Source organism: Mustela putorius, unplaced genomic scaffold (assembly GCF_011764305.1).
Source record: "Mustela putorius furo isolate JIRA1106 unplaced genomic scaffold, ASM1176430v1.1 tig00003856_pilon_pilon_pilon, whole genome shotgun sequence".
Taxonomy (NCBI): Eukaryota; Metazoa; Chordata; class Mammalia; order Carnivora; family Mustelidae; genus Mustela; species Mustela putorius.
Window position 1 is genome coordinate 4,474 of NW_025422008.1, and position 13,069 is coordinate 17,542.

General features: G+C 40.4%; 1 pseudogene; it reads left to right on the forward strand.

The window, feature by feature from the left end:
• Positions 1-221: 221 nt before the first annotated feature.
• Positions 222-13,069, forward strand: part of LOC101691794 — a 44,173-nt pseudogene continuing 31,325 nt past the window's right edge.

The window sequence follows — 13,069 nt, forward strand, 5'->3', positions numbered from 1 at the left end:
CTGGGATTGTCCTTATGTGTTTAATTTCAAATAACAGTTGGGGCATCTCCAGAATCTGTCTAGAGCCAAGGCCTCCACCAATAGCCATCTGTCCTGATGGAGACAGCAGCAGAGCGCCAGGGGCTCTCACCCACCCCAGGGACACACAAGGAGGGGGAGAAGATACACTCACCTGCAGAGCCCCCAGCAGGCAGCTGCAAGAGGAGAAGCATGGAGGGGAGATGGGCGAGCAAAGAGCTCCTGCAGCAATCCTCCATTTCCTCAGAGCTGGGGAGAAACAGGACAGGAGGCAGGTGAACACCTCCAGAAAGGAGGCAGGGCCATCCCACAGCTCTGGGCCTCAGAGCAGACAGCAAGGCTCGGGACTTGCAACAGTCCCCAGCAAGAGCACAGCCTTTCCTACAGCTCAGTATGCCGATGGGTGGGAGCCCCACAACCCTGATGACAAGAAAGCCCACCCAGCCCTTTGGAAACATTCCCAGCCTGCTCAGCCCACAGGACCAGACCCCTATCACCTCAGCATAGGGGCCTCCTCCATGCCTGCGTGAGTCATAGGCCAGCACAGAGGCCCAGGGACACAGGGCCCAGACACAGACCCCTCACAATGAATGACATGCCAGCTTCTGCATGCTTTTCTTCTCCTGATCCCTCAATATGACCAGGTAATCACTGAGAAGTATAAGAGTCAGATTACATTCTCCTAAACGACACTGTGGATCCCACCACACACACCCTGTCCTGCAGCTCCCTAGCATTTTCCTGCTTGGGACCAATGACCTGGCCTTGCTCCCAGCAAAACCTCTCTCAGCCTGTGTTCACTTTTGATTGTTCTGAATGATCTGCTATATTTGTTTTGAAACAAAGACTGACCTTGAAACAAAGACTGATGCATCAATGCATGCAATTTCTACCCAGATATATGGCCAGAAATATTAAAACTCTGGGCAAACCCAGGACTTCTAGATATACCTGAACACATCCCATGCTGTCATCCCCAAATGTGCATTTCTGCCAATATCCACTTAGAGTCAGGAGTATCGGGAAAACCCATCTTCATTGAAAAATAATGAATGCACAAGGACCAATATTAGCCTCTAGGTCCATCCCCCACTGCCACCAAATTTCCCTGCCCAACAGGGAGTCTCCTTGGGGCCTGAGAGACATTAGGGGAATTTTATATAAGAGCAGAAGGAAAAAAACTAATTTATTGAGTACCTAGTAAGTGCCAGGAACTGGGCTACACAAGTTGTTCTTATGACACTTCATTCTCACACGTGCAACAGAGATGTAGGAAGACATGAGCCCTGCCATCTAATAAGCCTTCATCCAGGAACTTTCTAGAAGAAGGAGGTCTGGAGCTGCACCAACACTGCCCTGCACACACCCCAGTCCTCAAGCCCAGCCCAGCCCCCAGCTCCATACAACTCAGTGAGAGAGATTAGAAGGAAGGGGACCTTGGATTCAACAATGGCCCAGCATGATTGAGCCAGAAAGCTTATCTCCCTTGAATGCTGGCCCTTGGATCCCATGTTGGAAGAGGAGGGGAAGGAATGACAAAGCACAGGGAAGATTTTCCTGAAGGACACTGGAAAGACACCTGGACACATTGCAGGAAAGACACCAAACAGCAAACTTCCCTCCCCTCACCCACACACTGCCAGCTCATCAGGCTCACAGTCCAACTATTTGTTAACAAATACTATTCACTGGCTATGAATGATAGTTCTTGCTCAAAATAAATTATCTAGTGAGGTGTTAGGATTGCACTTTCTACTTGAACAGCCATATAATAGCTGTTAGCATATAGTATAATAGCACATAATAGCTTCAAGTGCTTTTGAAACACTTCCAGACAAATAACTAGGCTTTAAAACAATGGCTAAGGTAAAAATAATTATGAATTTGTAATGTGCCACTTCGTAGAAAGTATTAAACCCACTTTTTAAAAACCTCTAATTAGGTAAAGCTTAAATTATTTTAATTTTTTATGACTCATTTTTATCTGAGTGTAATTGACAGACAATGTTGTTATTTTTCAGATGGCAACACACTGATTCAACAAGTTAAACATTATTCTATGCTCTCCACAAGTGTACCTATCATCTAACTGTGAGCCTAGCTCCCATTCTCTTCACCCACTTTGGCCCACACCACACTCCATCTCCCATCTGGCAAGCATGGGTTTGTGCTCTGTGTTCACAGGTCTGGTTCTACCTTTTGTTTGTGTACTTATTCATTTGGTTTGTTTGTATTCCAAATATGAGTAAAATCATGTAGTATTTGTCTATCCCAGTCTGACTTCTTTCACATAGTATAAAACCTTCTAGATCCATCCATGTTATCGCAAGTAGCACAATCTCATTCTTTCTTCTGGCTGCATACAATTCTATTCTGTTTATGCATACTGCCTCCTCCTTGTCTGTATGTCAACGGACCTGTAGATTGTTTTCATATCTTTGCTATTATAAATAATGTTACAATAAATATGGGGGTGTTTATGCCTTACCAAATCCATATTTTCATTATCTTTGGATAAACATTTGATGATAGAAAACAGAACAAAGCATAGAATTTGCTGTGGCTCATAGGTTACAGGTGTACATATTACAAGACTTCTGCAGCACCCTCAAGGACTTCCTTTCACGTTTGACCACTATAGCTTTGTTCTTTGTAGTTTTACTTCCCTGTGATAATCATAAGCAGCCCCACCCAAAATATGGTAGCAATTACCTTGTGAACTTTGGTCCACTGATATACATCCCAAGGGTCTCACAATTAATGTTTTTCTAGAAAGTAGTAAATAGCTTTATCTTTTTGTTTTGTATTGTTTTGTTTTTTTTTCATATTTTTTATTTTATTTTATTTTTTTATTTCTTTTCAGTGTAACAGTATTCATTGTTTTTGCACCGCACCCAGTGCTCCATGCAATCCGTCCCCTCCCCAATACCCACCACCTGGTTTCCCCAACCTCACACCCCCCACCCCTTCAAAACCCTCAGAAGGTTTTTCAGAGTCCATAGTCTCTCATGATTCACCTCCCCTTCCAATTTCCCTCAACTCCCTTCTCCTCTCCGTCTCCCCATGTAATCCATTTTGTTATGCTCCACAAATAAGTGAAACCATATGATAATTGACTCTCTCTGCTTGACTTATTTCACTCAGCATAATCTCTTCCAGTCCCATCCATGTTACTACAAAAGTTGGGTATTCATCCTTTCTGATAGAGGCATAATACTCCATAGTGTACATGGACCACATCTTCCTTATCCATTCATCTGTTGAAGGGCAACGTGGTTCTTTCCACAGTTTGGCGGCCAGGCCATTGCTGCTATAAACATTGGGGTACAGATGGCCCTTCTTTTCACTATATCTCTACGTTTGCGGTAAATACCCAGTAGTGCAATGGCAGGGTCATAAGGAAGTTCTATTTTTAATTTCTTGAAGGAATCTCCACACTGTTCTCCAAAGAGGCTGAACCAACTTGCATTCCCACCAACAGTGTAAGAGGGCTCCCCTTTCTCCACATCCTCTCCAACACATATTGTTTCCTGTCTTGCTAATTTTGGCCATTCTAACTGGTGTAAGGTGGTATCTCAATGTGGTTTTAATTTGAATCTCCCTAATGGCTAGTGATGATGATAGTACCAAGAACCATAAGATACCTGGGAATAAACCTAATCAAAGAAGTAAAGGATCTGTAATCAAGGAACAACAGAACACTCATGAAAGAAATTGAAGAAGACACAAAAATATGGAAAACAATTCCATGCTCTTGGATCAGAAGAATAAACATTGTTAAAATGTCTATATTGCCTAGAGCAATCTATACTCTTAATGCTATTCCGATCAAAATTCCACTTGTATTTTTCAAAGAGCTGGAGCAAATAATCCTAAAATTTGTAGGGAACCAGAAGAGACCCTGAATCACTAAGAAAATGTTGAAAAACAAAAATAAACCTGGCAGCATCACGTTACCTGATTTCAAGTTTTACTACAAAGCTGTGATCACCAAGACAGAATGATACTGGCATAAAAACAGACACATAGACCAGTGGAACAGAGTAGAAAGCCCAGATATGGACCCTCAACTCTATGGGCAAATAATCTTCGATGAAACAAGAAAAAAATATCCAGTGGAAAACAGACAGTCTCTTCAATAAATGGTGCTGGGGAAATTGGGCAGCTATATGCTGAAGAATGAAACTGGACCATTCTCTTACACTATACACAAAGATAAACTCAAAATGGATAAAAGACCTCAACATGAGACAGGAATCCATCAGAATCCTAGAGGAGAACATAGCCAGTAATCTCTTCGATACCAGCCACAGCAACTTCTTTCAAGATATGTCTCCAAAGGCAAAGGAAACAAAAGCGAAGATGAACTTTTGGGACTTCATCAACATCAAAAGCTTCTGCACAGCAAAGGAAACAGTCAAGAAAACAAAGAGGCAACCCACGGAATGGGAGAAGATATTTGCAAATGACAGTACAGACAAAAGGTTGATATCCAGGATCTATAAAGAACCCCTCAAACTCAACACACACAAAACAGACAATCATATCAAAAAATGGGCAGAAGATCTAAACAGACACTTCTCCAGTGAAGACATACAAAAGGCTATCAGACACATGTTCATCATCACTAGCCATCAGGGAGATTCAAATTAAAACCACATTGAGATACCACCTTACACCAGTTAGAATGGTCAAAATTAGCGAAACGGGAAACAACATGTGTTGGAGGGGATGTGGAGAGAGGGGAACCCTCTTCCACTGTTGGTGGGAATGCAATTGGTGCAGCCTCTTTGGAGAACAGTGTGGAGATTCCTCAATAAATTAAAAATAGAACTTCCCTATGACCCTGCCATTGCACTATTGGGTATTTATCCCAAACATACAGATATAGTGAAAAGAAGGGCCATCTGTACCCCAATGTTTATAGCAGCAATGGCCAAGGTCGCCAACTGTGGAAAGAACCAAGATGCCCTTCAACGGACGAATGGATAAGGAAGATGTGATGCATATACACTATGGAGTATTATGCCTCCATCAGAAAGGACGAATACCCAACTTTTATAGCAACATGGGCGGGACTGGAAGAGATTATGCTGAGTGAAATAAGTCAAGCAGAGAGTCAATTATCAAATGGTTTCACTTATTTGTGGAACATAACAAATAGCATGGAGGACATGGGGAGATGGAGAGGAGAAGGGAGTTGGGGGAAATTGGAAGGGGAGGTAAACCATGAGAGACTATGGGCTCCAAAAAACAATCTGAGGGTTTTGAAGGTGTTGGGGGTAGGACATTGCAGTACCAGGTGGTGGGTATTATAGAGGGCACTGATTGCATGGAGCACTGGATGTGGTGCAAAAATAATGAATACTGTTATGCTGAAAATAAATAAAAAATATATATTTTTAAAAACTGCAGAGTCCAGGGCCCCACATCAACTAAATTGCTTGGGAGTGGGGCCAGGAAGCAGCTTCTATGATCCTCACTGCTGGTGCTAAGGTACCGACATCTAAGAGCCTCTTTTTTTTTTTAATTTATTTTTTATTTATTTTCAGCATAACAGTATTCATTATTTTTGCACCACACCCAGTGCTCCATGCAATATGTGCCCTCTATAATACCCACTACCTGGTACCCTGACCTCCCAACCACCCCCCATTCCTTCAAAAACCCTCAGATTGTTTTTCAGAGTTCGTAATCTTTCATGGTTCACATCCTCTTCCAATGTCCCCCAACTCCCTTCTCCTCTCCATCTCCCCATGTCCTCCATGCTATTTGTTATGCTCCACAAATAAGGGAAACCATATGATAATTGACTCTCTCTGCCTGACTCATTTCACTCAGCATAATCTCTTCCAGTCCCATCCATGTTGCTACAAAAGTTGGGTATTCATCCTTTCTGATGGAGGCATAATTCTCCATAGTGTATATGGACCACATATTCCTTATCAATTCATCGGTTGAAGGGCATCATGGTTCTTTCCACAGTTCGGCGGCCATGGCCATTGCTGCTATAAACATTGGGGTACAGATGGCCCTTCTTTTCACTACATCTGTATGTTTGGGATAAGTACCCAGTAGTGCAATGGCAGGGTCATAGGGAACTTCTATTTTTAATTTATTGAGGAATCTCCACACTGTTCTCCAAAGAGGCTGCACCAACTTTTATCCCCACCAACAGTGGAAGAGGGTTCCCCTCTCTCCACATCCCCTCCAACACATGTTGTTTCCCGTTTTGCTAATTTTGACCATTCTAACTGGTGTAAGGTGGTATCTCAATGTGGTTTTAATTTGAATCTCCCTGATGGCTAGTGATGATGAACATGTGTCTGATAGCCTTTTGTATGTCTTCACTGGAGAAGTGTCTGTTTAGATCTGCCCATTTTTTGATATGATTGTCTGTTTTGTGTGTGTTGAGTTTGAGGGGTTCTTTATAGATCCTGGATATCAACCTTTTGTCTGTACTGTCATTTGCAAATATCTTCTCCCATTCCGTGGGTTGCCTCTTTGTTTTCTTGACTGTTTCCTTTGCTGTGCAGAAGCTTTTGATGTTGATGAAGTCCCAAAAGTTCATCTTCGCTTTTGTTTCCTTTGCCTTTGGAGACATATCTTGAAAGAAGTTGCTGTGGCTGGTATCGAAGAGATTACTGGCTATGTTCTCCTCTAGGATTCTGATGGATTCCTGTCTCACGTTGAGGTCTTTTATCCATTTTGAGTTTTTCTTTGTGTACGGTGTAAGAGAATGGTCGAGTTTCATTCTTCTACATATAGGTGCCCAGTTTTCCCAGACAAATTATTGAAGAGACTGTCTTTTTCCACTATATATTTTTTCCCGTTTTGTCGAAGATTATTTGCCCATAGAGTTGAGGGTCCATATCTGGGCTCTCTGCTCTGTTCCACTGGTCTATGTGTCTGTTTTTTATGCCAGTACCATGCTGTCTTGGTAAACACAGCTTTGTAGTAAAGCCTGAAATCAGGTAGTGTTGTGCCCCCTGTTTTTTTTTTTTTTTTTTTTTTTTTTTTTTTTAGTTTTTCAATATTTCCTTAGTGATTCATGGTCTCTTCTAATTCCATACAAATTTTTGGATTATTTGCTCCAGCTCTTTGAAAAATACCAGTGGAATTTTGATCGGAATGGCATTAAAAGTATAGATTGCTCTAGGCAGTATAGACATTTGAACAATGTTTATTCTTCCGACCCATGAGCATGGAAGAGTCTTCCATCTTTTTGTGCCTTTTTCAATTTTTTCATGAGTGTTCTGTAGTTCCTTACATACAGATCCTTTACTTCTTTGGTTACGTTTATTCCCAGGTATCTTATGGTTCTTGGTGCTATAGTAAATGGAATAGATTCTTAATTTCTCTTTCTGTATTTTCATTGTTAGTGTATAAGAAAGCCACTGATTTCTGTACATTGACTGTATCCTGCCATGTTCTGAATTGCTGTATGAGTTCTAGTAGCTTGGGGGTGGAGTCTTTTGGATTTTCCATATAAAGAATCATTTCATCTGCGAAGAGAGAGAGTTTGACTTCTTCCATTGCCAATTTGGATACCTTCTATTTCTCTTTGTTGTCTGAGGGTCGTCGCTAGGACATCTAGTACTATGTTGAACAAGAGTGGTGAGAGTGGGCATCCTTGTCTTGTTCCTGATCTCAGTGGGAATGCTGCAAGCTTTTTTTCATTGAATATGAAATTTTCTGTGGATTTTTCATAGATTTTATGAAGTTCAGGAATGTTCACTCTATCCTTATACTTTGAGGCGTTTTAATCAGGCACGGATGCTGGATTTTGTCAAATGCTTTTTCTGCATCAATTGAGAGGACAATGTGATTCTTCTCTCTTCTCATATTAATTTGTTCTATCACATTGATTGATTTGCGAATATTGAACCATCCTTGTAGCCCAGGGATGAATCCCACCTGGTCATGGTGGATAATCTTCTTAATGTGCTGTTGGATCCTGTTTGCTTGGATCTTGTTGAGAATCTTAGCATCCCTATTCATCAGTGATATTGGTCTGAAATTCTCCTTTTTGGTAGAGTCTTTGCCTGGTTTGGGGATCAGAGTAATGCTGGCTTCATAGAAAGAGTCTGGAAGTTTTCCTTCTGCTTCAGTTTTTTGAAACAGCTTCAGGAGAATAGGTGTTATTTCTTCTTTGAAAGTTTGGTAGAATTCCCCAGGGAATCCGCCATTTCCTGGGCTCTTATTTTTTGGGAGGCTTTTGATGACTGCTTCAATCTTGTTACTAGATATCGGTCTATTCAGGTTGTCAATTTCTTCCTGGTTCAATTTTGGGAGTTTATAGTTTTCCAGGAATGCATCCATTTCATCTAGGTTGCTTAGCTTATTGGCATATAACTGTTGATAATAACTTCTGATGATTGTTTCTACTTCTCTTCCCTTTCATTCATAATTTTATGAATTTGGGCTTTCTCTCTTTTCTTTTGGATTAGTGTGGTCAATGGTTTATCGATCTTATTGATTCTTTCAAAAAACCAGCTTCTAGTTTCATTGATACATTCTACTGTATCCCTGGTTTCTACCTCATTGATCTCAGCTCTAATCTTAATGAATTCCCTTCTTATGTGTGGAGTTGGTTTGATTTGATGTTGTTTCTCCAGTTCTTTAAGGTGTAGAGACAGCTGCTCTGTTCTGGATTTTTCAATTTTTTGATGAGGCTTGGATGTATATGTGTTTCCCCCTTAGGACTGCTTTTGCTGTATCCCATAGGTTTTGGACTGAAGTGTCTTCATTCTCATTGGTTTCCATGAATTGTTTCAGTTCTTTGATCTCCTGGTTGATCCAAGCATTCTTAAGCAAGGTGGTCTTTAGCTCGAGGTGTTTGAGTTCTTTCAGGACTTTTCCTTGTGATTGAGCTCCAGTGTCAAGGCAGTGTGATCTGAGAATATGCAGGGAATAATCTCAGTCTTTTGGTATCAGTTGAGTTCTGATTTGTGACCCAGTATGTGGTCTATTCTGGAGAAGTTTCCATGTGCACTTGAGAAGAATGAGTATTCTGTTGTTTTAGGGTGGAATGTTCTGTATATATCTATGAGGTCCATCTGGTCCAAGGAGTCATTCAATGCTCTTGTTTCTTTATTAATTTTCTGCTTCGATGATCTTTCTGTTTCTGAGAGAGGTGTGTTAAAATCTCCTACTATTAATGTATTCATATCAGTATGATTCTTTATCTTGATTACCAGTTTTCTTATGTAATTGGCTGCTACCATGTTGGGGGCATAGATATTTACAATTGTTAGATCATCTTGGGGGATAGTCCCTTTTATAATGGTGTAGTGTCCTTCTGTATCTCTGACTATGGTCCTTAGTTTAAAATCTAATTTATCTGATATGAGAATCGCTACAGCTTTTTTTTTTTTTTATGGATTGTCCAGTTTTCTTTCTTTTTTTTTTTATTTTTATCATTATAATTTTTTTATTTTTTATAAACATATATTTTTATCCCCAGGGGTACAGGTCTGTGAATCACCAGGTTTACACACTTCACAGCACTCACCAAAACACATACCCTCCCCAATGTTCATAATACCACCCCCTTCTCCCAAACCCCCACCCCCCAACAACCCTCAGTTTGTTTTGTGAGATTAAGAGTCACTTATGGTTTGTCTCCCTCCCAATCCCATCTTCTTTCATTTATTCTTCTCGTACCCACTTAAGCCCCCATGTTGCATCACCACTTCCTCATATCAGGGAGATCATATGATAGTTGTCTTTCTCTGCTTGACTTATTTCGCTAAGCATGATACGCTCTAGTTCCATCCATGTTGTTGCAAATGGCAAGATTTCATTTCTTTTGATGGCTGCATAGTATTCCATTGTGTATATATACCATATTTTCTTGATCCATTCATCTGTTGATGGACATCTAGGTTCTTTAACTGACAGAATGGGAGAAGATATTTGCAAACGACATATCAGATAAAGGACTAGTGTCCAGAATCTATAAAGAACTTAGCAAACTCAACACCCAAAGAACAAATAATCCAATCAAGAAATGGGCAGAGGACATGAGCAGACATTTCTGCAAAGAAGACATCCAGATGGCCAACAGACACATGAAAAAGTGCTCCATATCACTCGGCATCAGGGAAATACAAATCAAAACCACAATGCGATATCACCTCACACCAGTCAGAATGGCTAAAATCAACAAGTCAGGAAATGACAGATGCTGGCGAGGATGCGGAGAAAGGGGAACCCTCCTACACTGTTGGTGGGAATGCAAGCTGGTGCAACCTCTCTGGAAAACAGCATGGAGGTTCCTCAAAATGTTGAAAATATAACTGCCCTATGACCCAGCAATTGCACTATTGGGCATTTACCCTAAAGATACAAACGTAGTGATTCAAAGGGGCACGTGTACTCGAATGCTTATAGCAGCAATGTCCACAAGGGCCAAACTATGGAAAGAACTTTACTGAATTCTTGTATAAGTTCTAGCAGTTTTGGAGTGGAGTCTTTTGGGGTTTCCACATATAGTATCATATCATCTGCGAAGAGTGATAATTTGACTTCTTCTTTGCCGATTTGGATGCCTTTAATTTCCTTTTGTTGTCTGATTGCTGAGGCTAGGACCTCTAGTACTATGTTGAATAGCAGTGGTGATAATGGACATCCCTGCCGTGTTCCTGACCTTAGCGGAAAAGCTTTCAGTTTTTCTCCATTGAGAATGATATTTGCGGTGGGTTTTTCATAGATGGCTTTGATGATATTGAGGTATGTGCCCTCTATCCCTACACTTTGAAGAGTTTTGATCAGGAAGGGATGCTGTACTTTGTCAAATGCTTTTTCAGCATCTATGAAGAGTATCATATGGTTCTTGTCTTTCTTTTATTGATGTGCTGTATCACATTGACTGATTTGCGGATGTTGAACCAACCTTGCAGCCCTGGAATAAATCCCACTTGGTCGTGGTGAATAATCTTTTTAATGTACTGTTGAATCCTATTGGCTAGTATTTTGGTGAGCATTTTCGCATCTGTGTTCATCAAGGATATCGGTCTATAGCTCTCTTTTTTGGTGGGATCCTTGTCTGGTTTTGGGATCAAGGTGATGCTGGCCTCATAAAACGAGTTTGGAAGTTTTCCTTCCATTTCTATTTTTTGGAACAGTTTCAGGAGAATAGGAATTAGTTCTTCTTGAAATGTTTGGTAGAATTCCCCCGGGAAGCCGTCTGGCCCTGGGCTTTTGTTTGTTTGGAGATTTTTAATGACTGTTTCAATCTCCTTACTGGTTATGGGTCTGTTCAGGCTTTCTATTTCTTCCTGGTTCAGTTGTGGTAGTTTATATGTCTCTAGGAATGCATCCATTTCTTCCAGATTGTCAAATTTATTGGCGTAGAGTTGCTCATAGTATGTTCTTATAATAGTTTGTATTTCTTTGGTGTTAGTTGTGAGCTCTCCTCTTTCCTTCATGATTTTATTTATTTGGGTCCTTTCTCTTTTCTTTTTGATAAGTCGGGCCAGGGGTTTATCAATTTTATTAATTCTTTCAAAGAACCAGCTCCTAGTTTCGTTGATTTGTTCTATTGTTTTTTTCGTTTCTATTTCATTGATTTCTGCTCTGATCTTTATGATTTCTCTTCTCCTGCTGGGCTTAGGGTTTCTTTCTTGTTCTTTCTCCAGCTCCTTTAGGTGTAGGGTTAGGTTGTGTACCTGAGACCTTTCTTATTTCTTGAGAAAGGCTTGTACCGCTATATATTTTCCTCTCAGGACTGACTTTGTTGTGTCCCACAGATTTTGAACCGTTGTATTTTCATTATTATTTGTTTCCATGATTTTTTTTCAATTCTTCTTTAATTTCCCGGTTGACCCATTCATTCTTTAGAAGGATACTATTTAGTCTCCATGTATTTGGGTTCTTTCCAAACTTCCTTTTGTGGTTGAGTTATAGCTTTAGAGCATTGTGGTCTGAAAATATGCAGGGAATGATCCCAATCTTTTGATACCGGTTGAGTCCTGATTTAGGACCGAGGATGTGATCTATTCTGGAGAATGTTCCATGTGCACTAGAGAAGAATGTGTATTCTGTTGCTTTGGGATGAAATGTTCTGAATATATCTGTGATATCCATCTGGTCCAGTGTGTCGTTTAAGGCCTTTATTTCCTTGCTGATCTTTTGCTTGGAAGACCTGTCCATTTCAGTGAGGGGAGTGTTAAAGTCCCCTAGTATTATTGTATTATTGTTGATGTGTTTCTTTGATTTTGTTTTAATTCGTTTATATAGTTGGCTTCTCCCACTAGTTGGGGGCATAGATATTTAAAATTGTTAAATCTTCTTGTTGGACAGACCCTTTGAGTATGATATAGTGTCCTTCCTCATCTCTTATTATAGTCTTTGGCTTAAAATCTAATTGATCTGATATAAGGATTGCTACTCCTGCTTTCTTCTGATGTCCATTAGCATGGTAAATTCTTTTCCACCCCCTCACTTTAAATCTGGAGGTGTCTTCGGGTTTAAAATGAGTTTCTTGTAGGCAACATATAGATGGGTTTTGTTTTTTTATCCATTCTGATACCTGTGTCTTTTGATAGGGGCATTTAGCCCATTCACATTCAGGGTAACTATTGAGAGATATGAATTTAGGGCCATTGTATTGCCTGTAAGGTGACTGTTACTGTATATTGTCTCTGCTCCGTACTGATCTACCACTTGTAGGCTCTCTCTTTGCTTAGAGGAGCCCTTTCAATATTTCCTGTAGAGCTGGTTTGGTGTTTGCAAATTCTTTCAGTTTTTGTTTGTCCTGGAAGCTTTTAATCTCTCCTTCTATTTTCAATGATAGCCTAGCTGGATATAGTATTCTTGGCTGCATGTTTTTCTCGTTTAGTGCTCTGAAAATATCATGCCAGCTCTTTCTGGCCTGCCAGGTCTCTGTGGATAAGTCAGCTGCCAATCTAATATTTTTACCATTGTATGTTATAGACTTCTTTTCCCGGGCTGCTTTTAGGATTTTCTCTTTGTCACTGAGACTTGTAAATTTTACTATTAGGTGATGGGGTGTGGGCCTATTCTTATTGATTTTGAGGGGCATTCT